Source organism: Podarcis filfolensis, assembly GCF_964270895.1.
Source record: "Podarcis filfolensis genome assembly, chromosome: 3".
NCBI classification, from domain to species: Eukaryota; Metazoa; Chordata; class Lepidosauria; order Squamata; family Lacertidae; genus Podarcis; species Podarcis filfolensis.
In genome coordinates, this window is record NC_139606.1 from 96,602,086 (window position 1) to 96,629,727 (window position 27,642).

The window sequence follows — 27,642 nt, forward strand, 5'->3', positions numbered from 1 at the left end:
CTTCTCTGGAGCAGCAGAAAACAACCTTTCTCCCTCCTCTATGTGACATCCTTTTATATATTTGAACATGGCTATCATATCACCCCTTAATCTCCTCTTCTCCAGGCTAAACATGCCCAGCTCCCTTAGCCGTTCCTCATAAGGCATCGTTTCCAGGCCTTTGACCATTTTGGTTGCCCTCCTCTGGACACGTTCCAGTTTGTCAATGTCCTTCTTGAACTGTGGTGCCCAGAACTGGACACAGTACTCCAGGTGAGGTCTGACCAGAGCAGAATACAGTGGCACTATTACTTCCCTTGATCTAGATGCTATACTCCTATTGATGCAGCCCAGAATTGCATTGGCTTTTTTAGCTGCCGCGTCACACTGTTGGCTCATGTCAAGTTTGTGGTCAACCAAGACTCCTAGATCCTTTTCACATGTAGTGCTCTCAAGCCAGGTGTCACCCATCTTGTATTTGTGCCTCTCATTTTTTTTGCCCAAGTGCAATACTTTACATTTCTCCCTGTTAAAATTCATCTTGTTTGTTTTGGCCCAGTTCTCTAATCTGTCAAGGTCGTTTTGAAGTATGATCCTGTCCTCTGGGGTGTTAGCCACCCCTCCCAGTTTGGTGTCATCTGCAAATTTGATCAGGATGCCCTTGAGTCCATCATCCAAGTCGTTGATAAAGATGTTGAATAAGACCGGGCCCAAGACAGAACCCTGTGGCACTCCACTAGTCACTCTTCTCCAGGATGAAGAGGAACCATTGATGAGCACCCTTTGGGTTCGGTCAGTCAGCCAGTTACAAATCCACTGAGTGGTAGCATAGTCAAGACCGCATTTTACCAGCTTCTTTACAAGAATATCATGGGGCACCTTGTCAAATGCCTTGCTGAAATCAAGGTAGGCTACATCCACTGTGTTCCCTTCATCTACCAGGCTTGTAATTCTGTCAAAAAACGAGATCAGGTTAGTCTGACATGACTTATTTTTCAGAAATCCATGCTGACTATTGGTGATCACAGCATTCCTTTCTAGGTGCTCACAGACTGTTTGCTTAATGATCTGCTCCAGAATCTTCCCTGGTATTGATGTCAGACTGACTGGGCGGTAATTATTTGGGTCCTCTCTTTTCCCCTTTTTGAAAATAGGGACAACATTTGCCCTCCTCCAGTCTGCCGGGACTTCGCCTGTTCTCCAGGAATTCTCAAAGATGACTGCCAGTGGTTCTGAGATCACATCTGCCAGTTCTTTTAATACTCTTGGATGCAGTTCATCTGGCCCTGGAGACTTGAATACATCTAGACTAGCCAAGTATTCTTGTACTATCTCCTTAGTTATTCTGGGCTGTGTTTCCTCTGCTGAATCATTTGCTCCAAATTCTTCAGGTCGGGCATTGTTTTCTTTATCGGAGAAGACTGAGGCAAAGAAGGCATTGAGGAGTTCAGCCCTTTCTGTGTCCCCTGTTTGCATTTCACCATCTTCTCCTCTGAGTGACCCCACTGTTTCTTTGTTCTTCCTTTTGCTACGAACATACCCATAAAAGCCTTTTTTGTTGCTTTTAACCTCTCTAGCAAGCCTGAGTTCATTCTGTGCTTTAGCACCTGAAGGAGCGTCTCCACCCCCATCATTCTGCCCGGACGCTGAGGTCCAGAGCCGAGGGCCTTCTGGCGGTTCCCTCATAGCAAGAAGCAAAGCTACAGGGAACCAGGCAGAGGGCCTTCTTGGTAGTGGCGCCCGCCCTGTGGAACGCCCTTCCAGAAGATGTCAAAGCGATAAACAACTACCTGACATTCAGAAGACATCTTAAGGCAGCCCTGTTCAGGGAAGTTTTTAACGTGTGATATTTTACTGTATTTTTGGTTTCTATGGAAGCCGCCCAGAGTGGCTGGGGAGGCCCAGCCAGATGGGCGGGGTATAAATAATAAATTATTATTATTATTATTATTATTATTATTATTATTATTAGTGTGTGTGTGTGTGTGTGTGTGTGTTTTACTGTGGGAAAGCATTCAGTCATATGGACCTCCTGCAGTTTGAAATGGCAGGCTTCGGATTCTGTTGAAAGTGACCTTCAGTGCAAAACTGCATGTTATGAACACAGGAATCTGCCTTCCTCTAAGTCAGGCCATTGGTCCCGGCACTTTTAACACTGGCAGTGGTTTGTTCTCCAGAGCTTCACACAGGACTTTTTCCCAAGCCTGCCAAGAGACGCTGAGGCTTGAACCTGGAGGCTTGTAAAAGCAAGTGCTTTCCTACTGAGCTACAGCGCCTCCTCTTTCCTCTGAAATACATGATAAAGTCAAATTAAGACATCATGTTGTGTGTTTCCCCACAAGTGGCAGCAAATGAAATTAATTGGGTGGGGGGAGGATGTGGGAAACCCACAGCATGTTGATGTCACATGGCTCATTTCATCTGACGACATGATAGAGAAAAGGAGGGTGGGGCTGCTATATTTAATATGAGCCATGCATCTTCTATCATACCTGGAGCTTGATAGAATGGCAACATCCAAGTTCCGGCACAATTAAGTTCTTAGTTAAGATACAAGGACAAAATATAAAAACCAAACAATAGCCTAGAAATGTTAGCTATTCGGAAGGTTTCAGTCTTCTGCTACAAACATGGGTCCATGATATTGGAAGCGGTGCTGGGATGCTTAAGGGGCTTCCGCCGCTGTCATTTGTTTCTCGAAACACGCACGCACAAAACTCCAAACAGACCCGCAAAACTCAGACTAATTAAAGACAAATAATTAACCGCGTTGAAACTGGGAAGGTTGGCAAACTCCCCCTGCATCGCGGAGAGACCTCCTTGGCACTTAAATGGTTAGGGACCATATCTCGCAACATTGTGCTCATCTCACTGTGCTGGAGAGCTCTTGAGAATGTTATTAGCTGGGTGTTCGCCTTGCCGTTTTTCCACATGAGGCAGATGGGTAATTACGAAGCTAATAGTCTGATTGAGAGAAATCAGATGCAGTGGTTTGCCCAATTAGATGATACATTAGCTCCCTTCTTTGTAAGCAGCTAATGTGTGAAGCAAAGTGGTATTTTGGGGGGTCAGAATCCTTAAACAAGTGCCGAGTTGCAGATTATTGTGCATGTGTGTGTATGTGTGCCTGTGTGTGTGTGTGTGTATGTGTATGTCTCTCTCTCTCTCTTTCTAATGGAGGAAAAGTGCTAAGTCTTCATTACTAAAAGCATAGAAAATGCAAATCAGGCTCTGAAACAAAAGACTGAAGGGACAGGCGAGAATATTTGGTGTCCAATGTGTCAACCTACAACATCAATTACATTGAAATGCAATGCATGGGAGCCTAATCAAGGATAGTATAATTGTAATAATTGCATGCTTTTGTTGGAGAGCTGCTGCCGTTGTTATTGTCAACCATTTGTTTCTTTCTATTGTTTAAGGGGGTGGGGGATTTTAAATATACATGTCCATCTGAAAAAGTCTGTAGGTAAAAAAGCCTGGGCGGTTGCACACAATGTATGTACGTCTCGCCCTCCTGATTTCGAGGGAGTGCAGAAGAACCAAGTGCTTTGAAGCTGCAAAGGAACCAAGTAAGTAAATAGCATACAGTTTAATTTGATTTAGTACAGCTCTCTCTCTCCTTTTGCTTTCTTTGATTACTACTCTGTTCTACAATAAGGTAAAGGGGGATCGCTCGGTGACAGAGCACCTCCTCTGCATGCAAAGGATCCTGAGTTCAGTCCTCGGGGAGTCTGGTAAAGACTCCCAGTTTAAAATCTTTTATAGCCACTGCTAGGCACTGGACAATACTCAGCTAGATGGACCAATAGTCTGACTTGGAAGTCTGCTCCCTATGTAAGTTACAGTTATCATCAAGTATTGGTAAGGAAGGGTACTGATGTGATGTGTTTGTATTAGAGCAGCGGTGTGGCCCACCAGTTTTCATCTATCTACCTCCGATTGCAAGCTCTGAGTCCAGAAACAACATTGCTTTTGTGTTTTGTGCAGATGCAATACACACCTTGTTCTGCCAATCCATGATGGAGAACACGGGAAGCTGCTATATACAGTCAGGCCAGTGGTCCATCTAGTTCAGCATTATCTACACTGGCCGGCAGAGGCTCTTCAAGGTTTCAAGCAAGAGCTTCTCCCAGCCCTAACTGGAGTTGCCAGGATCAAACCTGAGACCTTCTGCATGCAAAGCAGATGGTTTGAAACTTGTGGCCTTATTAATAAAGCTTCTTAATTTGGAGGCCATCTAATTTTTGAAAACCTAAGGCTCTTTCAACTATATGGCAGACAGCACTTTTACACTGCATACTTTGACCAAAGGGAGGGAAAATTTATCTGGAACTCTTGAAGTTCCTCTCTTTCATTATTATTATTAATTAAATTTCTATACTGCCCTTCCTCCTTCATGGATCACTGTCTTGTCGTGGTGAAGGGGCTTGAATAACTCAGAGAAGCTATGAGCTATGCCGTGCAGGGCCACCCAAGATGGACAGGTCATAGTGGAGAGTTTTGACCAAACGTGATCCACCTGGAGCAGGAACCGGCAAGCCACTCCAGTATCCCTGCCAAGAAAACTCCATGGACAAAGACAACAGGCATATAGAGTGCCTGGCATGCTCTGGTCCATGGGGTCACGAAGAGTCGGACACAACTAAACAACAACAAATACTGCCCTTCATCCGAAGATCACAGGGCGATTTACAGTATGAAAACACAAAAAATTCATACCAGAATAACAAACAAAAACAATTTTTAAAAAACTTACATGCAGTTTAAAAAGCCATAGATTATTTAATTAGCCAAAGCCCTGGGGAAATAGGAATGCTTTTGCCTGGCACCTAAATATATGTAACAAAGGCGCCAGGTGAGATTCGCTGGGGAGAGCATTCCACAAATGGGGAGCCACAACAGGAAAGGCTCGTTCTTGTGTTGCCGCCCTCTGGACCTCTCACTGAGGAGGCACATGATGAAGGTGATGATTGCAGGGTTTGGGTCGGTTCATATGGGGAGAAGCGGCCATTGAGGTATTGTGGTCCTGAGCCATTTAAGGCTTTATAGGTCAAAAGAAACACTTTGAATTGGGCCCAGAAACTAATTGGCAGCCAGTGCAGTTGGGCCAGGACTGGCATTATATGTTCAACCTGTCTTGCCCCAGTGACTCAGGAGGTGAATGGAAAGGTAGTATCAGACGTAAGTGGCTTGTTGCAGACTGGCCTTGCCCTCACCCTACACCCTATCCAAGCTACTAGCCATATTGTCACTACAACTTGTCAAAGGAATTTTCATAAATTAATGAGGCATATCTTTCCATTGGTCCTCAAAAAATATATATCTGAATTTATACCAGTTCAGACTATGGCTTGTACTCTGGGTAACACTATGGCTAAGGTTCCACCAGTGCAAGGATTTTCCTTGAGCAATGGAACCTTCTCCCTCTCCCCTCCCCCTCTAAATCTGTTCTGGGGTTTCCTCCACCCCTCCAGAGCAAATCTGGGTATGGCCTGAGTACGCAAGGGAGAGGAACAGGGGGAAATTCCCATTGCGCTGGCAGGAATTCCTGTGCTGGCTTCTGCGGACACAATGAGTTTGTTGAATACGACCCTATTCTTCCACCAAGCCCACTACTGTTGAGATGGTACCATTTTGAACTAAGCCCAACATGAGAAAAGGGCTTTTGCCTATTGGAGTGAAACTCATTTGAAACCCAAATGTCCAATGAAGCTAACTGCTGAAAGATTGAGGGCAGACAAAATGAAGAACGTCCTCATGCAGGGCATAATTGAAACTATGGAACTCACTTCCACAGGAGGCAATGATGGCTCCCAACTTGGATGGTTTGAAAGAGGATTTGACAAATATCTGGAGGATAAGACTGTCAATGGCCACTAGTGGTGGCAGTGGTAGTCACCAACAGTAGCCTGAATTAGCTGAGCTTGCTGGCCTGATCCAGCAGGGTATTCTCATGTTCTTACATCAACCTCTTCCATAAAACACTATGCCACATAAGCAGAGTCATTCACAGTAAGGATAGACCAGTTCTGGGCACCCACACCCTGAAAAGCCAGAGAAAAGGCATAAACCTCAGCATCCTGGGCTATATAGTCTCCAAGGGACTTTTGCCATTGCTTCACTTGCTATCTGATCCTTCTAAAAAAAACCCAGCAGAGATAGAATTTGCTATTTTCTGCATGTACTGTGCCAGTAAAGGTAAGGTAAAAAAAGGTAAAGGACCCATGGACTGTTAAGTCCAGTCAAAGGTGACTATGGGGTTGCAGTGCTCATCTCACTTTCAGGCCAAGAGAGAAGGCGTTTGTCCACAGACAGCTTTCCGGGTCATGTGGCCAGCATGACGAAACCGCTTCTGGCACGAGAACATTGTGATGGAAACCAGAGCACATGGAAACGCCTTTTACCATCCTGCCACAGCGGTACCTATTTGTCTACTTGCACTGATATGCTTTCGAACTGCTAGGTTGGCAGGGACAGAGCAACGGAGCTCACCCCGTCACAGGGATTCGAACCGCCAACCTTCTGATCGGCAAGCCCAAGAGGCTCAGTGATTTAGACCACAGTGCCACCCGCCTTTGCCACTAAAGCAGCTGTTCCAAACCTGGTGCCCTTTAGATGGTTTAGACTACAAGTCCTATTAGCCTCCGTCAACATGGTCAATGCTCAAGGATAATGGGAGTTATAGTCCAAAACCTCTAGAAGGCACTGCTTTGGGGGAGGCTGTACTAAAGCTGTGGTGCCTCCACCAGCACCTTATCCTATAGGATAGGATAGCACAAACACTGGAGTTTCCCAGGCTCACGGTCTACTGTTTTTGCCTTCCATTAGCATCTGACCCCCAAGTTACTATCCTGTAGCAGACTGAGCTAACCTAGGATAGTGTCTTGCTTATCTCTAATACCTTTCCTCCAACCACTGTTTAAAAGGAAGGGAAATGGAGCACAGCAAGTAGTGGATCTGTCATACACAAGGGAGCTCAAAATAACGTATCTTCTTAATATTTCATTTCAGAAGATGGGAATAAGTCCAAAGTAGCTACTCTGTGCTCAAGATATCCAGAGTTAGAGTTCAAATTCGCTCGTGACGGAGCCCTCCGCTTTCAGATAAGATCAGAGATTGACAGCACAATCCTCTGTATGTCTACTCACAAGCAAGCCCCACTGAGTTCACTGAGTAAGCATATAACTATACCCACTTCTGACTAACTCCCACTGACCTCAGCAAGGCTTACTTCCGAGTAGAGGATTGTGCTGTCATTTTCTCACATCCGCTGGGGGTTCTACCAGTCAGCCAGAACACGGAGGCACACGAGAGAAGGGGCTAAAACGTTTAGCGTTGCTGTTAAATCTCATTCTCCACGGCTCAAAAAGAACAATGCTGCACCATCTTTGTGGAGAATACGTCGTCCTGCTGCAGGAGGCTTTGCACGGATCTCTAACAATCCTGTACATACTCCAAAACTCACCCTAATTAAAAGCAAATAATCAAATACATTCAATTTGAAAAGTTGGCAAACTAGCGTGTATTATTGTGTTAGCACCTTGGCATCAAAACGATCACATCATGCTAATCTCATTGTGCAGGAGAGCTCTTGAGTATGTTATTCACTGAGTCTGTTTCATTCCCCTCCAGCCCCTTCCCCCTGTCTTCCTCCTTCACTACTGTTCTCTTTTAACTAGGACTAGACCAGCACCAGCCAGTGTGTGTTGCTGCCCAAAACAACGAGAGAGCACCGTGTCAGGAAAGTCTGGTCTAGAAACAAAACGTGTATCCACCTGCATCCAAGAAAATATACCTCTCTCGACATATTTCTTATAAAGCTTCATTAAAGTTAAACCCTTTTTCTCTCCCCTTCCCTTAACCGCTTACTGGTTTAATTCATCTGCACATATATGGCAGGGAACCCTAAGCTGCTTTAAACACAAAATTGTAACCAGAGCACTTCCAAGGCGGTCTTGTTGACAAATAAAGCCCTAAAATTCGCCTTCTTCAGCCTTGGGTCCCCAGCCGGCTTAACCAATGGTCAAAGAGGTCGGGAATGATATTATCATTACTATTATCAACATCATTTATGTGTTGCTTCCGATGAAGCATCTCAAAGTGATTCCACTATGCCATATCAGGCAACTGCATATATTAAAAACAAAACCATCAAACCACTTTAAATAATCACATATATAAAACTCGTTTCAAGTCCAACATAGATACCAACCAGCCTAAAAAGCACCAATTAGGAAGTCTGTTGAAAGGGGGAAATGTTCAACATATGCCAAAAAGACAATAGAGGCAGTGTCTGTCTGATGTGGTGGGAGGGAGTTCCACAGGGTAGGTGCCACCACACAAAAGTCCCGACTCCGACATCATGCAGAACAGATCTCCTGATAAGACGGTATCTGCAGAATGCCCTCTCCACAGAATGCAGCGTTTGGTTGGGTATATAAGAAAGGAGATGGTATTTTGACCATAATTCAGCAATGTCTGGAGACCCAAAAGTGAAGAGCTCTGTCCTAACTGGATGACCAAGGGTCCAACCCTCTGCAATGCAGGAATCTCATCTAAAGCATCCATGACAGGTGGCCATCCAACCTCTGCTTAAAAACCTCCAATGGAAGAGAGTCCACAATCTCCCGAGGAAGACTGTTCCACTGTTGAACAGCTCATACCCTCAGAAAGTTCTTCCTGATGTTTAGTTGGAGTCTCCTTTCTTGTTAATTGAAGCCTTGGTTCAGGACCAAGGCAGAATACAGCTGAACTATTGCTTTCCTTGATCTGGACCAGGGGTAGGCAACCTAAGGCCTGGGGGCCAGAAGGTTCCCAATGGCCTTCTCAATCCGGCTCATGTACAGTCCAGGAATCAGCATGTTTTTACATGAGTAGAATGTGTGCTTTTATTTAAAATGCATCTCTGGGTTATTTGTAGGGCATAGGAATTTGTTCAAAATATAGTCCGGCCCACCACATGGTCTGAGGGACAGTGGACCGGCCCACAGCTGAAAAAGGTTGCTGACCCCTGATCTGGACTATGCAACCTAGAAAAGCATTAGCTGTTTTTGCTGTTGCATCACACTGCTGACACATGTTGAGGTTGTGGTTTGCTACGTAAGACCACTAGATCTCATACATAAACCAATCTCACTTAACAATATCCCAATCCAAAATATTTCAAGAATATTGCAACTCACATAAAAAGGGACCCGATGCCCTAAGGGAGCACCTTCTCCCATCCCAGCCTGCCCATTCATGGAGACATGCAGGTCAGACCCTCCTGGTAGTCCCATCACCTGAGCGTGTACATCTTGTGGCAACCAGGAGCATCACCTGTACATCTCGTCTCAGGAATTGTGACACCCAATTCCCTCAGCCCAGTGCCTAACTCTATGGTTTGACCCTTGTTTCACCACCAACTACAGCTCATTGCCCAGTGCTGAAAGTAATCAGCAGTGGGATCTTCATGAGCTGGTGAGCTCCAAGAGCCAGCTTCCACCCAGTCTAGCCTTGGTCTTGCTGAAACAGAAAATGAAAGGAGACTCTGGATCAAATGAAGCATCCATCTCCAAATAATATTGCTTTTGGACCTCTAGCTGCTTAACCAATAGACCCGTTCTCCAAGGATTTGTTGAATCCTTTTTGAAACGCACCTAATCTAGGGCCAACAGCACATCTTGTTGAAGCAAGTTCCACAAGTGGACTCTTTTCTGCAAGAAGAGCTTCTTCAATCCTTCCCATGTCCAATCAAATTCAATGGAAGACTTCTTAGTACAATAAGAGACAGAGAAACAATTCCCTTTTTCCTTCATGCAATTTTCTAAACCTCTACAAACATCCTTGGGTGCCTTGTTGCTCACGGAGTAAGTGTGAAAATACAAAAGCACTTATAAAGCCAAGCCTTGTTGTTCACACTCGGACAAATGCTTGCAGATTTCAAGAAAGCATGTGATCCTTTTTGACTTCGCTATCAAGAAGGTAAGCGCCCATTGTAACATAAAACAACAGAAATAAATGACAACTGGAGTTTATACAACCGTAAAATCGCACTCTGGCAGATATCTTGGCTCCAGTAGGCTATTTACAAGAACACAACATAGTTCTGAGAATGGGGAGATTTCATCGGAAGCTTCCAGGAGCAAATTGGAGCATTATTCAGGGGAAATTCCAGAGAGACCACACTGCGGGGAACGGCCTGGTGGAACAGTTGCTGATGAGACGGCTCAGGATTCGACACAGCCAGCACGGCATCTTGAAGAGAGGGTGAAAAAGAGGGATTAAAAACATCCAGGTAGCCCCAAGGTGGAGGTGGAGGTAGGCCTCTCCTGGGAATTCAGAACAGGCTGTTGGCAACTACTGCCAGCCTTTCTTGACAACATTGCGCATTACTCCAGAGACTTGCGTGTGAAATCAGTACCTTCGAAAGAGATCCTCATTTAGCAGAAAAGCATCACATGCGGAAGGTTTCCCAGCACTGCTTTCCACTTGCCATATGGCTAGCTTCGTCCAAATTTGCAGCGAGAGGTGACAAGCACAGCTTCAATGCTTTGAAAGCAGTGAGAAAAGCTTTCAGCTGGAGCCTCAAACAACTGTGACACCCCCCCCAAAAAAAGCCTTTTATTTTTGCAAGGTGGTGAAAAACATGCCATTTGGCCTGATAACCGATTGATTCTTTAGGACCATCCCCAGATCACTGGCAGACGGCAGCATACTTTGGATAAAACTTGACACACCTGCAGGGCCTAGCCAGGCATTCAGAACCAATGGGCCACCGATAAGAAGGTGCACCACTGCTTTTCCCTTTGGGCAGTAAGAATAAATAGAAGCATTACAAATGAGGCCAATAACAAAAGGTATTCAAGGAACTGGTCGGCCAGCCAGACATGCACCTCTCCCAGAGACTCCATTCCGTACCATCCAGCCTACCACATTTTCCCACTTTTCTTTTCCAATGGAACATTTTGTGGTTACTTAACTTGTGCAGTCCTTATGAAGATGTTTGGTGGGGGAGGGTGCCCCGTAGATCTTTTTTTTATGCCCATGTGTACTTTTACAAACCTGATTTCCTGTAGGATGCTAAGGCTGCCCTTTCTTTCTTATATTCTGGATATAAGAAGAATCCTGCTGGGTCAGACCAAAGGCTTTCCCCTGTTTCTCATAATGGGTAGCCAGAATCTTCTGGAAGCCCACCTTAAGGCATAAGGCAAGTGCCCTCCCCTCTGCCACCCCATTGTCCACTGCCCTATTTCATTTCTATTGCAGACTTCTAGAATAGCCTTCCTCAGCTCAAATGCTGCTGGAGTGCAAATCCCACCATCCCTCTGACCATTAGCCATGTTGGCTGGGGCTGATAGTTCTCATCTGAAACATCTGGGTGGCACCAGGTGTGGGGAAGGCTGTTCCAGGGAAATGTTTCCTTTGGTGTCCCTCTGGTGTTTAACTGGGGTGCTGATACACTCTGAGGTTGCAAAGCAGCAATCACTGACAAAATACAACAACCTTATGGATTGGAGGACCAACTGAATTTCCCTTGAAGGTAGCAGTGGCAAGCTCTATATTTTCAAGGATGTGCATTGAGGATTCTTCCTATTAACTGTGCCTGTGGAAGATCTCTCTCACTGCCACATGAATGGAAATATTCTTAAGCTGCACAGCAAGTGCTTTGACCTGCTCTTTTTCCTTCTCTTCCCTCATTATTTCTGCTAATTACTGGTGGTGTTAATTTTTGCATGTAAACTTTCTTCCCACTTTTCTCACAGCCTTGTTTCCTTTCTCTCTGTGTGCGTGTGTGAGCTTGGCTTTAAAAGGGGGGGTCACAATAATCCTCTGTTTATTTCAACACACTCTCTTGGCAAATAAATTATTGTAACATCACAAATTCCATTCGCAGGAGTTCGCAGGAGGCACATCAGGAGGAAGAGCGAGCCAACTTTGGTTGCTCCAGAACTTTGCAGCTTCCCCCGTCCTCTCAAATGAATGCCATGCAAAACTAAAGGAATTTGGCTCCAAAAACGGATTTCATTCAGGCATGTGACACATTTATTTAACATTGCCTGCAAGGGATGTAAGAAAGCAATGTTTTCCATTCTGCCCTGTATACAATATATCACACACAGCAGTGCTTCTGTTCCCCTGCAGTTCACCTTCCACCCAGAACTCATCTTGTTTTGCAAAATTATGTGTGGGATCAAACTATGTTATACTCAGAGCAGACGCACTGAAATTAATGAACATGACCAAGTTAGGTCCATTAATATTTTTTTTCCCAAAAAAAATATTCATTTTATAACACAACTAAACAACACAAACAGAAAAACAAACAATACAAACAAATTCTTGTCTTATCCTTATTTTTTCTAAACATTGTTAGGTGAACTTCCCCAAGTCCCCACTATCTGATTTTCATTTTACCTCATCTTTAGCAGTTTACATATATCATAATTTTTAACCTTTACCATAAAAATCTTCACATTTTATCACTTACAAATAATACTATTTTAAAATACCCTATTTTCTACTTCTAACCCTACAGCCTATATACACTTCCAAAGCTATTCTAAAATTTAAATATTAACATATTTTTTGAAATATTCTTTAAACTTATTCCAATCTTCTTCCACCGTCTCTTCTCTCTGGTCAGTTCGGCAAGTTCCATATAGTCCAAAGTTAGGTCCATTAATTTCAATGGGTCCACTATGAGTAAAATTTAGTTTCCACCAAATGGATGCCTATTGGGGAGACCCATTCATCCAGCTGGGGAAAACTGTCAGAACAAAGGTATTTTCCATCGTTTCTAAAAAGTGAAGGGAGTGGGCTGTTTCATAGAACAGAGGCCGCCACACTCAAAGCTATGTTTTTCTTTTCTTTTTCATAATTTTCATAATATTCCAAACCCTGTTCTGAGTTATCATAGAGCAGACTTCTGAGATCTTTGGTTCTTCAATGAGACCCTCTCTCACAAACTGCAGTGACCTCCTGCATACATAGCAGATGAGGTGCTCTCTCCCGGCTCATCCACAATTGTCCTGTCCTTTCCATGTCCAAGAGATTTTTATTTCGTCCTGCTGAATCAAAACACTCATCAATCAGGTTTTCTGCAGATTGACATTTGTTCCAGTTCAGTAGTAATCAGTGAGTTTTCCTGGGGAAAGTGGTGGGGCAAATGAAACATCTCTTGGTACTGTGCCTTAAAAAAAGCAAGGGACAATCAGAAATGTGGAGCCCTCAGTTATATCCCAACTTTCCTCTAAAGAGCTCAAAGTTTCCCACCTCCTATCCCCATAGCCACCCTGCAATGCAGGCAAAAGTGAGGAACATTGCCCCAAGGTTAGCAAGTAAGCTTCATAGCAGAGTGGGGATCTGAATCTGGATCGCCTCAGTTTGTGTCCTACACCAGGGATGGAGAACCTATGGCCCTCAAGGAGATGTTGAATTCCAGTTCCCATCAGCCACGGGCCAGAATGACCCAATGGGCAGGGAATGCTGGGAGTTGTGGTCCAGCAACATATGAAGGGCCACAAGTTCCCCATCTCCATCATACACACTAACCCACAGATAGGAAACCTGTGGTCCTCCAGATGTTCATTTGTTTATTTAAGGCATTTTTAAAAGGTAAAGGTAAAGGACCGCAGACAGTTAAGTCCAGTCGGGGTTGCAGCGCTCATCTCGGTTTACTAGCTGAGGGAGCCGACGTTTGTCCGCAGTTTTTCCAGGTCATGTGGCCAGCATGACTAAGCCACTTCTGGAGAAACAAGAGCAGCGCACAGAAAACGCCGTTTACCTTCCCGCCAGAGCGGTACCTATTTATCTACTTGCACTTTGGTGTGGTTTCAAACTGCTAGGTTGGCAGGAGCTGGGACCGAGCAATGGGAGCTCACCCCATCACGGGGATTCGAACCGCCGACCTTCTGATTGGCAAGCCCTACGCTCAGTGGTTTAGACCACAGCGCCACCCGCGCTGTAAGCATTTACATACCACTTAATCATTAGCATGTTTTTGGATTCCCACCATGCTGTGCCCTAGCCAGCAGGGCCAATGGTTGGGGAAGCTTTGAAAACAACCAGGAAGTAACTTCATTTACAGAAGGCATAAAGGAAGAGAGGCAAGAAGAGGTGTCTTCAGTCACTCCTGATAACATCCCCGACGGCCTTAGCTGTGCTGGATAGTAAATGTCACATCTCATGTCAGATCTTGCCTGGATAGATTATCCCCGAAGACTTGGGTCTGCCTCCGAAACTAACATTAGCAGCTGCATGCTTTAGGTTAACCCTTCACCTGCCTCACAGCTGCTGTCGCTTTGCCCTGAGCCAAACCTTTTAAAGGAGGGGTGACTGGCTTCAGAGCACATCGGGCAAGAGTGCTGCAGGATAGATAGAGAAAGAATAGAGTGGAGAACATCTGTGCATGTTTGTCCTTCCATAGGACATTGTAAGGATGTCCCAGAGCAAGTGGCATGGCTGATTTGAAAGGACAATATTGCAGCACAGCTTTGCAGATAATACAAAGCAGGGTACATCCCAGCCAAAGCGAAGCCCTTGGGAGTCCTACTGGTTTCAGCGGGCGAGATATAAGTAACTGCTTGAAACATCTGGGAGTTAACATGACCTGGATCATGCCACTAGTAGCCAAACTCACAATGAAATCTAAAATCATCGGGGCAGGGGAAGGTGCTCGTGAAGTAGGTCGGCCATCCCAAACCCTGGCATACCTGTCAACTGTGCTGAGGGGGAAAATGGGACGTCCCATTTTTTTCTCTCACATGAAGACGGTGGCCAAAATGGCCACCAATATCTCACATGATTTCAGACCACACTCTTGCCATGAAAAAAGTGCTTGGGAGGCAGCAATCTTGCATAGCACCCCAAAATGCACAAAAGCGCTTTGGGGGGCTGCAGTCTCAGACAGGACACGTGACTCATGTGAGAGTGTGGCCCTGGAAAATGGTGTCCTGGTTTGGGACCACTTCGTATTGGAGGGCATGCCCCAGCCAGCATGGTTAGCTGAAACAGCTGGAGGTTCCATCGATGTGGTGTAATGGTTGGTGTATTGGACTAGGACCAGGGAGACCAGCCATGAAGCTTACTGGGTGGCCTTGGGTCAGTCACTCACTCGCAGCCTAACCTACCTCACAGGGTTGTTGTGCGGATAAAGTGGGGAGAAGAATTATGTGCACCACCCTGAGATGTTGGATATAAATGTAGGAAAGGGAGGGAGGGAGCTTAAAATGGCAAACGTGTTTATGTGTAAGCCACCCAGAGTGGCTGGGGAACCCAGTCAGATGGGTGGAGTAGAAATAATCATCATCATCATCAACAACAACAACAACACAAGAATAGCCCTGCAAAGGCCCATCTATTCTAGTATCCTGTCCTCACAGGATGTTTAGTTTAGCCTGTTTAGCCTGGAAAAGAGGAGACTGAGAGGAGATATGACAACCATCTTCAAATATCTTAAGGGCTGTCACATGGAAGAAGGAGCATGCTTGCTTTCTCCTGCTCTAGAGGGTAGGATTCGAACCAATGGCTTCAAATTACAAGAAAGGAGATTCCGACTAATCAGGAAAAAGTTTCTGACAGTCAGAGCTGTTTGGCAGTGGAACAGACTCCCACAAGAGGTGGTGGACTCTCCTTCCTTGGAGGTTTTTAAGCAGATGGCCATCTGTCATGGATGCTTTAGCTGAGATTCCTGCATTGCAGGGGGTTCAACTAGATGACCTTTGGTCAACTCTATGATTCTTTGAGTCACAGTGACTAGCAAGCTGTCAATGGGAAACCCGGAAGAGAGGTTAGGGTTGCAGTTTACTCACCATGAAGTTCACCAAGTGCTCTTGGGCAAGGTGCCATTTATTCCCCTGCCGTGTGATCTCCTGAAAAATCAGCAATATCTGATCCAGGCACAAGTACGCAGGCGGTCTAATATACTGCACGTTAGGCCTGTTTGGCTCTGAAGGAGGCTTCCATGGTCTGGTGGTTTCAAGTCATGGTGACCTGAATTATTTTATGCATTAACCTCTGAGACCACTGTGGAATTATAAGAGGTGAAAGCAAGTTCACACTTCTGCCCGTCTTTGTTTCCAGTGGTCATTGATAGCACAAGCTATCTTGCACCTGCTGTGAAAATAAATAGGGTCAATATGGTAATACGCACTTTTGTGTGTGTGTACCTATTTTCCCTCGATAGGCTGAAACAAAGCTAAAGCACTTTCCCCCCACACCCTTGCATATATAAGCATCTTTTCATTCACAAGATCACCACTGCCCCTCCCCAAATAAAAGGCAGCATGAAAGAAATGCAAAATAAAATAAAATAAATAGCTGAGTTTATATTATACTAGGCCAATTTACTCCAATAACTGCACTGATTTACGTCTGCTTCTCATAAAACATTATTTCCACTTGGGTACAGATATCTAAGTTTGTATATGCTTTGCTTTCTGTGCCGTTTGGACAGCTCACAGGGGAAAGCATTCGAAAGATGGAAAGACCAAATTACGATAAGTTTCAGAAAAAGAGGCTACTTTTCCAGACCAGTAATAAGACTTAAGTTGAGTTGGTTAGCTTTCCAGTTAGTCCTAGCTAAGGATGCTTGAAGAATTATGAAATTCAGAGCAAACTGATGGGATCTGAGCTACCAGGACTGAAGTGTGGACCAGAACATAGTTATCCATCAGACTTTGCTCTACAATTTCTAAATGCAAATGTTAGTGCAGGTTTTTGCAGGAACAATATGGGACAGACTAATGAATAAATACATGCAAAAGAGACACAACCAGAAATAAACAAGCTGAAGCACTTTGCAAACTTTGTCAAGACTTCGGCAAACCTCTGGGAAAATCTTTGGGGAAATAAGAAGAGGTTCATGTATCTGCTTTTCATGTATCTGCTTTTACTTGGGTAAAGCTTCAGTGGTGGTTGCCTGAACTTGGTGAATTTTAGTAATAATAGAAGTTCAACATGTGATTTTCCCAATTCCTCTTGATGGGCCCAGTACCTCAAACCCATTAGAGAAGCCCATTAGGTCCAGCTTGCTGACTCAGGTACATTCCACTTTTCCATCTTTATTGGTAATCTACAGACCTTCAAATTCCAGGAAACAAAGATGAAATTCCACACAAGGAGGGCTAAAAACAAAATAAAATAGAACAACACAAGTATTCTCTTTACAGTTAATTTGTTTACAACCATAGGAGCCCACTCCTAGGGGTTCAGGTCCCTGTAAACATAAAGGTACCCCTGACCATTAGGTCCAGTTGCGGACAACTCTGGGGTTGTACGCTCATCTCGCTTTATAGGCCAAGGGAGCCGGCGTTTGTCCACAGACAGCTTCCAGGTCATGTGGCCAGCATGACTAAGCCGCTTCTGGCGAACCAGAGCAGCCTTTACCCCCTTACCTCCCCTAAAATATTTGAGGGGGTCAGGGGCCCCAAAGTTGATTGGCATTGCTTTTCCAATGATGTGGTGTGCCATGTCATGTGATCAGGCAGAGTGGGGCTTACGTGGGCCACACACACACCCAATATTTTATTCAAGTTGGCATCCCTGCTAACTTGAAACTTTTCATCTGACTTGGTTAATTATCATTGTGTGTTCATAACCAGAGCTGGCTTACCACAGTTTGCAGTCACTGAGGTAATATACATTGCCATATAATGAAGGGGACCTTCATAAATCCATTAAGTCTAGAATAAAAGGCCACATCTGCCCCATATATGTAAAGCACTGTGATACCACTTTAACAGCCATGGTTCTCCCCACGCACCCCACAAAGAATCTGGGGAACTGTAGTTTGTTAAAAGTGAATTTTAATAATCATAAGTTGGCAGTCATACCAGTATTTTTTTATTTCGGTCAACAACTAGTTGAGAGCAGCCATACCAGTGCACATTATTTTGAGTCCAGTTTTCATATCAAAACGGTGGTATAAAACCCACCCTTTCTCCTAAGTTATAATTTAAATGCAGGGACCTGTTTTTAACAAAACAAAAAAAAGCATCAATAGCTCTTAAATCTTTGCTCTTGCACTCACTTTAAAGTCAAGTAAAGAAAAAAATTCTCCTGCTTTCGATTCTCAAACGTCTTAGGACTCTTCCATCAGACAAACATGTTGGAAAGACTAGCACCAAAAACACCATGGCTTTTGAGGGGAGAAAGAGGAATTGTTTTTAAAGTCAAATTATGCTAGAACGCTCTTAATAAGGAGCTGAGTTTCCGTCAACAAACAATCTTGCAAAGGATGCTGTGAAATTCTGCCCATCTCTTCTCTGCCCCCGCCCCCGCTGCTTTGCTTATTAATGGATCCCCTCGGGTGCTATATGCTCTTCGTACACATAGTTTGAAAAGAAATAACATTTTTGACTTTTAAAAGCTCTACACAGAAAGTGGTTAAGAACCCCCTATCTCTCTGTGAATTTCAATGGAATACAGTCCAGCCTTCTCACTAGTTCGGCTAATACATTAGGCTCTGGGTGAACAACATTTTGAACACAAGTGCTATCAATGTGCAGCAGAGACGGGCTGAAGAGTGGGATGCTCTCCCCAGGGAGGCTCTCCTGGTTCCTTCATTACATATCTTTAGGTGCTGGGCGAAAACAGGCCTTTATCTGATTAACATTCTATGGCCTTTTCATACCCTCCAACATTTCTCCAAAGAAAATAGGGACAACCTATTCTACATCAGGAAGCTTCTCCTGTGTTTGATCTCATGGCACACATAGACATCATATACACATGCACATCTGTCACCTTGAGCCAATTACAACCTCTCTGCCTAACCTACCTCACCAGATTGTTGTACAGTAAAGATACCATGTGTGAGGGAAAGGATAGTGTACAATGCCTTCCACAGATAAATGGAATGAAATTAATTCATAGCTGTAAGCTGCCTTGAGTCCCTCTCAGGGAAAACGGCAGAAGAAGAAGAAGAGGAGGAGGAGGAGGAGGAGGAGGAGGAGGAGGAGGAGGAACTGTGAGAATAATCAGAGACATACCAAAGAGTCAATCCTGTTGAACTCAGTTCTGAGTACAAATGCTTACGGCTGCAGTGTAAGGCTGCAGTCTTTACCCAGTTACCTGGGAGTAAACTCCACTGAATACAGTAGGATTTCTAAATCGACCGTGTAAGGCTCCATTTACAATAAAGGAATCAACACACTGACACAGGCTTGCTGCTTCTTTCGAAGAACTGCAAAACTTGAATTCCTTGAGCAATTTCAAAACGCTTTAAACAATCATCTTCTTGGTTATCTTGGTGGGTTCAATGATGGTTATCTAAGCCATCATTGAACAGAAAAGAGCAAACGCCCCCAATTAGTTTTCTATTAGTTCAGGGCAAACTAGGGCAGAGTCATTAACAGGGTGTTTCCAGAGAGGCATGATCAAGCGGCACCCAACCATTGCAATACTGCCAGAAGTGGAATCGTGTCTCTACTTCCAGACTTCCAATCCTGAGGGATGGAGAACCTCAGGCCCAGGGCCCAAATATGGCCCTCCAGACATCTCTTTATATGAACCAGAAGGTTTCCCACCCTTGCGAGAACAGAATGCTGGACAAGATGGGCTTTTGCCTTGTTTTACTGTCCTTTTGCTGACTTTCAGGCTCTCCTGGTGAGGGAGAGTCTCTATGATCACTTCCTGGCTGGGAGAGGGGGAGAGACAAGATGGTGGGAATTAGTGCAGTACAAACCTCCCTCCCAACTTTCCTCTCCCTCTTGATAAGCAACAATGACCCACCTGCCCGGAAGCCAGTACTGCACCCCACCCTGCCCTTACAAGCCAATTTTGCTGTTAGGGTTAGTTACTTTGTTGATTGTATGTTGTTGTTTCAATTGATTGAGATACACATCAAGGTGGGAACAGCAGGGTTGCCATATGTCCAGAATACTGTGTCCAGGAGGAAATTGGGAAAATCTGGGTGTATGGCAGTCCAAAAAATAGCTCAAAATCGGCAATTTTATTAGCAATTTAGCCCGAAAAGCTCAACAACTTTTCTGTCCGGATTTTCACTGTTTGAAATATGGCAACCCTACCCATCAATAAATAATGTGAACCAAGAAACCAGCAAATAAAATAGTCTGCCTATATCTATTGGTTTAAACAAAAACACTTTGCTGTCACATCCTTGTGGAAGTGTGTGTCTTCTCATCTACAGTCCTGGTGATGGTCTCCTCAAGTGCTTCTCCCCGGGTCTCTTTCAGTTCTTGTTCAATCCACCAGGCGCTAGCTAGACAACTCTGCATGCACATCATAAATAATGAAACAGACCTTGAAAATATAATATGACTTTTTATAGCTACCGTGTGATCCATAAACTCAAATAAAAACAACCTCAGAAAAATAGAGCTGAAAAATCCATTATCAAATTCATGCTTCTTGCTCAGCTATAATCCCTACAAGGGAGGGGGTGGAAATTAATAATAATAGCAACCCATGCTATAAATTTGTATCCTGGGTGCATGGAATCTGATAAAAAAATGTAAGAGGCTTAACAATCCCAAACTGAATTTTTTTTCTCCATATAAATGCCTAACCTGGTCTCAAGAATGTATATGAGAAGGAGACTTCATTCCAGATGCATGGATGAGATCAAATGAGCCAAAGAATATCAACATACTCTCGCATCTGAGAGTCGGAAGATCAAAGTTTGCGCCAAAACACAATGGAAATCAGATGGCAAGCTTCTCTGCTTGTGCAAACGCTGCATAGATTTTCATTACAAAGAGGCCCAGGCTTGGCAATGGAAGCAGGCGAATGTAAATATATGTGGATTCCATAGTAAAGGTGACAATGATATTAGAGGTAATGCTAAATACACATCCCATAAATGTAAGCCGCTATACTGAGAAAAGCACAGGTTGTATCATCAACGGGACAATTGGTGGGCTTGATGTTCAGCTCTCATCGCCAGATTGATTCAAAGCCCTGATGGAAGGAGCTGTGTGCTCACAGCACAGCATCTACCATCATAAGATTGCAGAAGCAAGAGAATACCTGCTCTATAAACATACAGTGGTACCTCGGGTTAAGAACTTAATTCGTTCTGGAGGTCTGTTCTTAACCTGAAACTGTTCTTAACCTGAGGTACCACTTTAGCTAATGGGTCCTCCCGCTGCCGCCGCACCGCCACCACACGATTTCTGTTCTCATCCTGAAGCAAAGTTCTTAACCCAAGGTACTATTTCTGGGTTAGTGGGGTCTGTAACCTGAAGCGTCTGTAACCCGAGGTACCACTGTATAGGCTTGTCTCCTACACTTCACAAGCACAGTTCCACTCACCTGTAAGACTGCTCCTTCTCTTTGCAACCCCCCCCCAAAAAAAAAATCTGCTCTTGGGGGATCCTCCAACCCTTTGGAACAGATTTTGAGGGTGCACAGGGGAGGCAGACTTTCCATTGTCCAAGCAGAAATCTGTTGTGCAAGTGGAATGGCAGTGTTGGATGAGACCTATATGTTTTATACTGGATTAACATCAGGGGCTCCCAAGCACACATGCTAGAATCCTGAGACTTAAAATTTGAAAAGGATATTGAGAATTTTCCATTAAGTATCCCTACTTTCCCAGATCTGCTGTTCCAGAGTTCTCTATCCAAATACATATTGTTGCCTGAGGTAGGGAGAAGGAAGAAACTCTGCTCAATTTGCAGTTTAATACAAATAAATGTATTAACACTTTCAAAAACAATACATGATCCACAACACAGCTACCCTTTAACATTCACATGCCTCCTATTTTGTGAGGCAGTACTTCAACCAAAAAAGTACACACAAATGTGTATATTGGGGAAAATGTGCATCAACTTTCAGTGTGTGGTGTAGTTTACTTCTTATGTAGTTTTGTGAAGTGTTATTGTTTACATTGTTGTACACCTCTTAGAAACACTTTTGTGAAAAGTGGCGTAGAAAAAGTTTAATAAATGAATGAATAAATAAATATTAGTGAAAATAACATATAGAAATGCATTAAATTCCTTGAAACAGTTGGAAGCCAAAGCACATTAAAATGCCCCTGAAGTTTTGTAGGGACTCATTTCTTTAAAAATAAAATAAAATCTTAAACTAATGTGGATATGCAGAGAAATTAACTTAATATTGGGAAAATGAGAAACTGGGGGGAGGGGACCAAAAATGGCAGACTCGCCCATCCCTATTTCAGACTCAGAAGTTCATCAATAAAGTTAGCATTCCTACTGATTTACAGCTTCAAGCATTTTTGACTGTAGCAACCATTGCATGGATCCCCTCTTACATAGATTAGCAATGGCAAATGTTGATATTTAATGCTCCACCCACTTTTGCTTCTGGCCCCGCCCATCATGGGTATGTGACCTCCTGGAAGCTTGCCCAGTTGGGAATGATGTGGCCCCTTGGCTCAGAAAGCTTCTCCATTCCTGATCTACAGGGTCCTTTTACTACAGCTCATTTAAATACTAGAGCCTAAATGTTTCCGAGACACGATGATGGCTATTATCTGTAAACTCCTCTGATCCTTTCTGGACGAGCCCTCCTTTGTACTGCCTTCCTCCAAGAAGGCAAAGCTCAGCATGGTCGGTCATGGCCTCTCACTGAAAATATGGTGCATTTGTTCATGACAACAAAAGCTCCCAGTAGGGCCAATGGACAGCAACAGTTCCCAGAAAGTAATAATGAAAACCCAGTAACTAAGAGCCATCAATTGCACAAATGCTAAAAAGGTAGGAGAACAGAAAGCAGCAGGCCCCTAAAAGCCATCTGCCACCTTGGCCTGCCCGTTCGTCCGCTTCCCCCCAGCAGCGTTTTATATGAGGGATGATGTCTCTGTATTGCGAGCAAGTCATTCGCAGAGTCACTTCTTCCAACATGTGCCCTGGCTCTAGGAAGACAAGTGGGATTGCCCTCCCCTTCAGACTCTGCATTATCTGCTTGCGCATTTCTCAGTTCTGAGGCACCAATCAGATATTCTTCCAAAGTGACCTGAAGCTCTACAGACATAGAGATGTCAGTGCTACTTTCAGGCAATTAAACAAAACACACACAAACTATTGTTATCTGGTTAAGATCTTCAGTATAGTTGTCTGCAAAGCATGTACTGGAGATGCTGAGATGAAAGTGATGCAGCTCTCAGAAGGGGGACGGGATGTTTTGAATGTTACTTGTGGATGCAGGAGAGACTTTGAAAGGAACATTCTAATGTTACCATAGAAAGGAGCATTCTGAAATAGCATAACTTATTCGTATAATTAATAATAATAATAATAATAATAATAATAATAATAATAATATATTTATAACCTGCCCATCTGACTGGGTTTCCCCAGCCACTCTGGGCGGCTTACAACAGAATATATTGAAAACATGATAAAACATCAAACATCAACCATTAAAAACCATTAAAAACTTCCCTGAACAGGGCTGCCTTCTAAAACATGCCTTCAGATGTCTTCTAAAATTTCCTTGACATCTGCTGGGAGGGTGTTCCACAGGGCAGGCGCCACTACCGAGAAGACCCTCTGCCTGGTTCCCTGTAAGCTCACTTCTCGCACTGAGGGAACCACCAGAAGGCCCTCGGAGCTGGATCTTCCAGCAATTGAATGGTAAGCTCAGAATGTTGCTTTTGAGGTCTCTCCTACATCCATGAGTAACAATGAAATGTAGGTCATAGCTTTGGCGGTAGTGTAGGGGAAGAGGGGAGCAGAAGAGCGCAGCTCTGGGACTTTTTTCAGAGCAGGAGTGGTGACACTGGAGAACCACGGTAATAATAGCACCACTTCATTGTGCCTTGGTCAGACCACACCTCAAGTACTGCGCCCTGTTCTGGGCATTACAATTTAAGAAGGATATTGACAAGCTGGAACATGTGCAGAGGAGAGCAGCCAAGATGATCAAGGGTGTGGAAACCAAGCCTTGTGAGGAACAATTGAGGGAGTTGAGTATGTTTAGCCTTGATAAGAGGAGACATGATAACCACCTTCAAATATCTAAAGGGCTGTCACATGGAAGATGGAACAAGGTTGTTTTTTCCTGTTCTGAAGGGTAGGAACCAAACCGATGGCTCCAAGTTACAATAAAGATTCCGACTAAACATCAAGAAGAACTTTCTGATGGTAAGATCTGTTCAACAGTGGAAAGGACTCCCTCGGAAGGTTGTGAACTCTCCTTCATTGGAGTTTTTTAAAGCAGAGGTTGGGTGGCCATCCGTCATGGATGCTTTAGCTGAGATTCCTGCATTGTAGGGGGTTGGATTAGATGACCCTTGGAGTACCTTCCATCTCTACAATTCAATGATTCTGTGATACAGATAATGCTTGAGGTAGTGAGTGGTTATAGTGACTGAGATGAAGTGACAGAATGAATGTTGTGTTTTTTGAAACAAATGATTAAAATGACCACAGCCACTGCTAAGGTCCAACGACAGGCTTCCTCAACCTCGGCCCTCCAGATGTTTTTGGCCTACAACTCCCATGATCCCTAGCTAGCAGGACCAGTGGTCAGGGATGATGGGAATCGTAATCTCAAAACATCGGGTCGAGGTTGAGGAAGCCTGTCCAATGATCTCAAGAAATGCAGTGGTGTCATGAGTAGAAATGGAAGAAAGCATCAATATTCATTCTCATATTTGTCACATACAGTGCTGCTTCTGTTCTGCTACAGTTCATCTTCTGACAAAACTGTGTCATTCATCTAACTGTCCGTTATGTTAAGTTTTTACACCATTCTTTATATATTTAATTACATTATTCCACCCCATTCATTTCAGTGCAAAGGAAATGCAATGCACTGGGGGGGGGGGGGCGTAATCAATTACATATCATTAGCAAACTGAAAACAGCAACAACGGTGAATGTTGACTGTATTTGCTTGCTTGGTTTCTGTTCTGTGTGGGATAAACCCAGCCTCATATGACAAACATGCTTAACTCTAATTAATGCATGAAAGAGTTAAGACAATAGAGTAAGGTGTCCTGTCAGGCTTAGCTAGGTCACACCTCCTCACCTTGGAAGGAAGTGTTACCAAATTCTTTGTTCTCTCATTTCTTCCGCCATGTTAACTTGACCAGTACAGGTGTCTAAGATGGATGCTCCAAGATTAGACTGTGGGGCTTTAGCAAGCCACCTTTGTGTTTCTCTACAAATAATTTAGAAATGTTTACCACTTTGAAATTAACCTAAGTTTTGCTGCTTGTCTTTTCATATATTATTATTATTATTATTATTATTATTATTATTATTATTATTATTATTGCTGCTGCTGTGTGGAAAAGCCCATGAATCTGACCTTTGAAGTGTTTGTAGGTAAAGCAGTTTTAACTTACCAAACATGTGGCCTCGTTCTACTCTAAGGGACATGGGTGACTTATAAGGACCTATTTTAAAAATAATAACCTATATTTCCACACAGTTTGCTTTGCTGCATGTTTTGTGATTTTAAATCTCTGCTGGGACTCTCTCACCAAATAGTACTCCTCACCCTCACCCCACCCCACCCCCCGGTTATTCTTTTACCAAATTGTTAAAACAAATAGGACAAACAGTCAAACATCAGCAATTTCCACTTCCATTTCTGTTTTTGGCAGAATCCTCTACATCCCTAGTCAAGTGTCCTCAGAGGTGCTAAGGCCACCAGACTGCAATTTGTAGATTGTAGATAGATAGATAGATAGATAGATAGATGATAGATAGATAGATAGATGATAGATAGATAGATAGATAGATAGATAGATAGATAGATAGATAGATAGATAGATGATAGATAGATAGATAGATGATAGATATAGATAGATAGATAGATAGATAGATAGATAGATAGATAGATGATAGATAGATAGATAGATAGATAGATAGATAGATAGATGATAGATAGATAGATAGATAGATAGATAGATAGATAGATAGATAGATGATAGATAGATAGATATTCAGGACAAAGTTTAAGTACAACTCCAACAAAATATTGACCATTACAGGTTGGTAAACTTTGCTTCTAACAATTCCTTCTTTTGTCAAGACAAACTGAGATCCACAAAACAATAGTTATTGGTCAGAAATCCTAAGGGGAAGATTCAAGAAACACAAACAGATATAATGCTCAACAGCACGTTCCATCTCGAAATCCATTGATGCAAATTTTGATTCTCTTATTGGTTCTGAACTGCCATCTCCAGCTGCTTAAAATAACAGGCTTTTTCTGACAATAAGCTTCCTTTCTTTTAGTAAATCTTTATTTTACTTTTGTTTTGGAGAGAGGTAAAGTCAGGTTTTTTTTAATTTTTAAACCCTCTCTTTCCTTATGAAATTGACTTCTGTTTTAGCTGTGGTCTTACGCTGTTAGTATCGTCTTTTGTGCAGCTCATTTTCTGTTGCAATGGGATTGTTATGGTTTGGAGGGAGAGCAGCGTTCCAGCTATTTCACCATCTCTGGGTAAAAAATAATCAATTTTCCTCCTCCCACTTTGTGTTTAATGTCCTGGCTGCAATCCAGATGATCAGCGCAGCAGGTCTAAGCGGGGCTTCCTTATTACCAGCTATGGATATGTTCAGCAGATATAACAAGCAATGGGAGGCTGATCATCACCCATTTCCCCCATGATTTTTCCTGAATTGCAGAGTCACTGTGAACACTGTGTTACTGCAATGAACTGAGCCCATATTTAAACATGTTTACCTAGGGATCGCTAGACAGGAAGTCAAAGTAGGATACAAATCTTATGATTAATAGGCCTTTTAATAGAGAAATGAACTTCGGACTAGAAAAATGAGAAACCCAACTTGCAGATTTGCCCATCCCTATCAGGGAGGTGTGCTCTGGCATGGCGTCTGCCTGGCGTGTGCCTGGCGTGCTCTGGTCCATGGGGTCACGAAGAGTCGGACACGACTAAACAACTAAACAACAACATCAGGGAGGTAAGCACACCCATTTTAAAATTCAACATGAAGCCCCAGCTAAGGGCACGAGCCCAAAAGGAAAAAGCTGTAAGCGCAGCTTTCTGTTGAAAACGGTCCTGTATTTGATGTTCATCAGTAGAAGGGGCCAAACTTCAGAAGGCAGAGAATCATCCCGAGAAGGGTAGTATTCCTAGCACAGCCCCTCCAGTTAACAACCAGCCACTTTGCCTTGCCTTTTCATGGGCGCTTTTGGAGCACCTCTTCCCAGCTCCAGAAGCCCACTCCAGCTCTCTAAATTGTGAGCAGCTTTTACAGGCAAACCTGAGTGTCCGTCACTCTAAATTTTCATTGTGGCATCTGTTTTGCCATTTCTAACTGCAGCAGGTTGTATTACAATGAGGCTGTTAATAGGGAAATGCAGACAAACATTTATTTATTTCATTTAAAAAAAATATTCAAATAGCAGCTCTTGGAAGGGGGAGATCTGGGAAATGGAATCAAGCCATACGATTGTTAAAGAAGTGGCGAGGGGGGGTGAGGGACGATCGCAAGCTGACGGGCAGCGTGCTACTCTTCACAAACATCTTGTAAATACAAATACGTATCTGAGCCGGGCAGGGATTGGAGGTGGGGTTTGGCAGAGATTATATACAGATCACAATTTGGCTAACTTTGTTCTCTCTTTTTTTTCATTTTTGCCATCTCGCTTGCCTTTTTAAAATTAATCGATGCTCCTTGGAAAAATGTTTGACATAGATTTCAAGTTGAAATAATGCATACCAACGGATTTTATTGTTTATCTTTGTGGCTGGAATGGGGGTAT

The 27,642-nt window shown here is 43.6% G+C and overlaps 1 long non-coding RNA gene across 1 annotated transcript; it reads right to left on the bottom strand.

The window, feature by feature from the left end:
• Positions 1–12,830: 12,830 nt before the first annotated feature.
• On the bottom strand, positions 12,831–17,008 carry LOC310760372. The gene is made up of 3 exons (XR_014546934.1): positions 16,857–17,008; positions 15,774–16,077; positions 12,831–13,153 (listed from the first exon to the last, which is right to left on the bottom strand). It is a non-coding gene; the product is annotated as an uncharacterized lncRNA (long non-coding RNA).
• Positions 17,009–27,642: the final 10,634 nt, after the last annotated feature.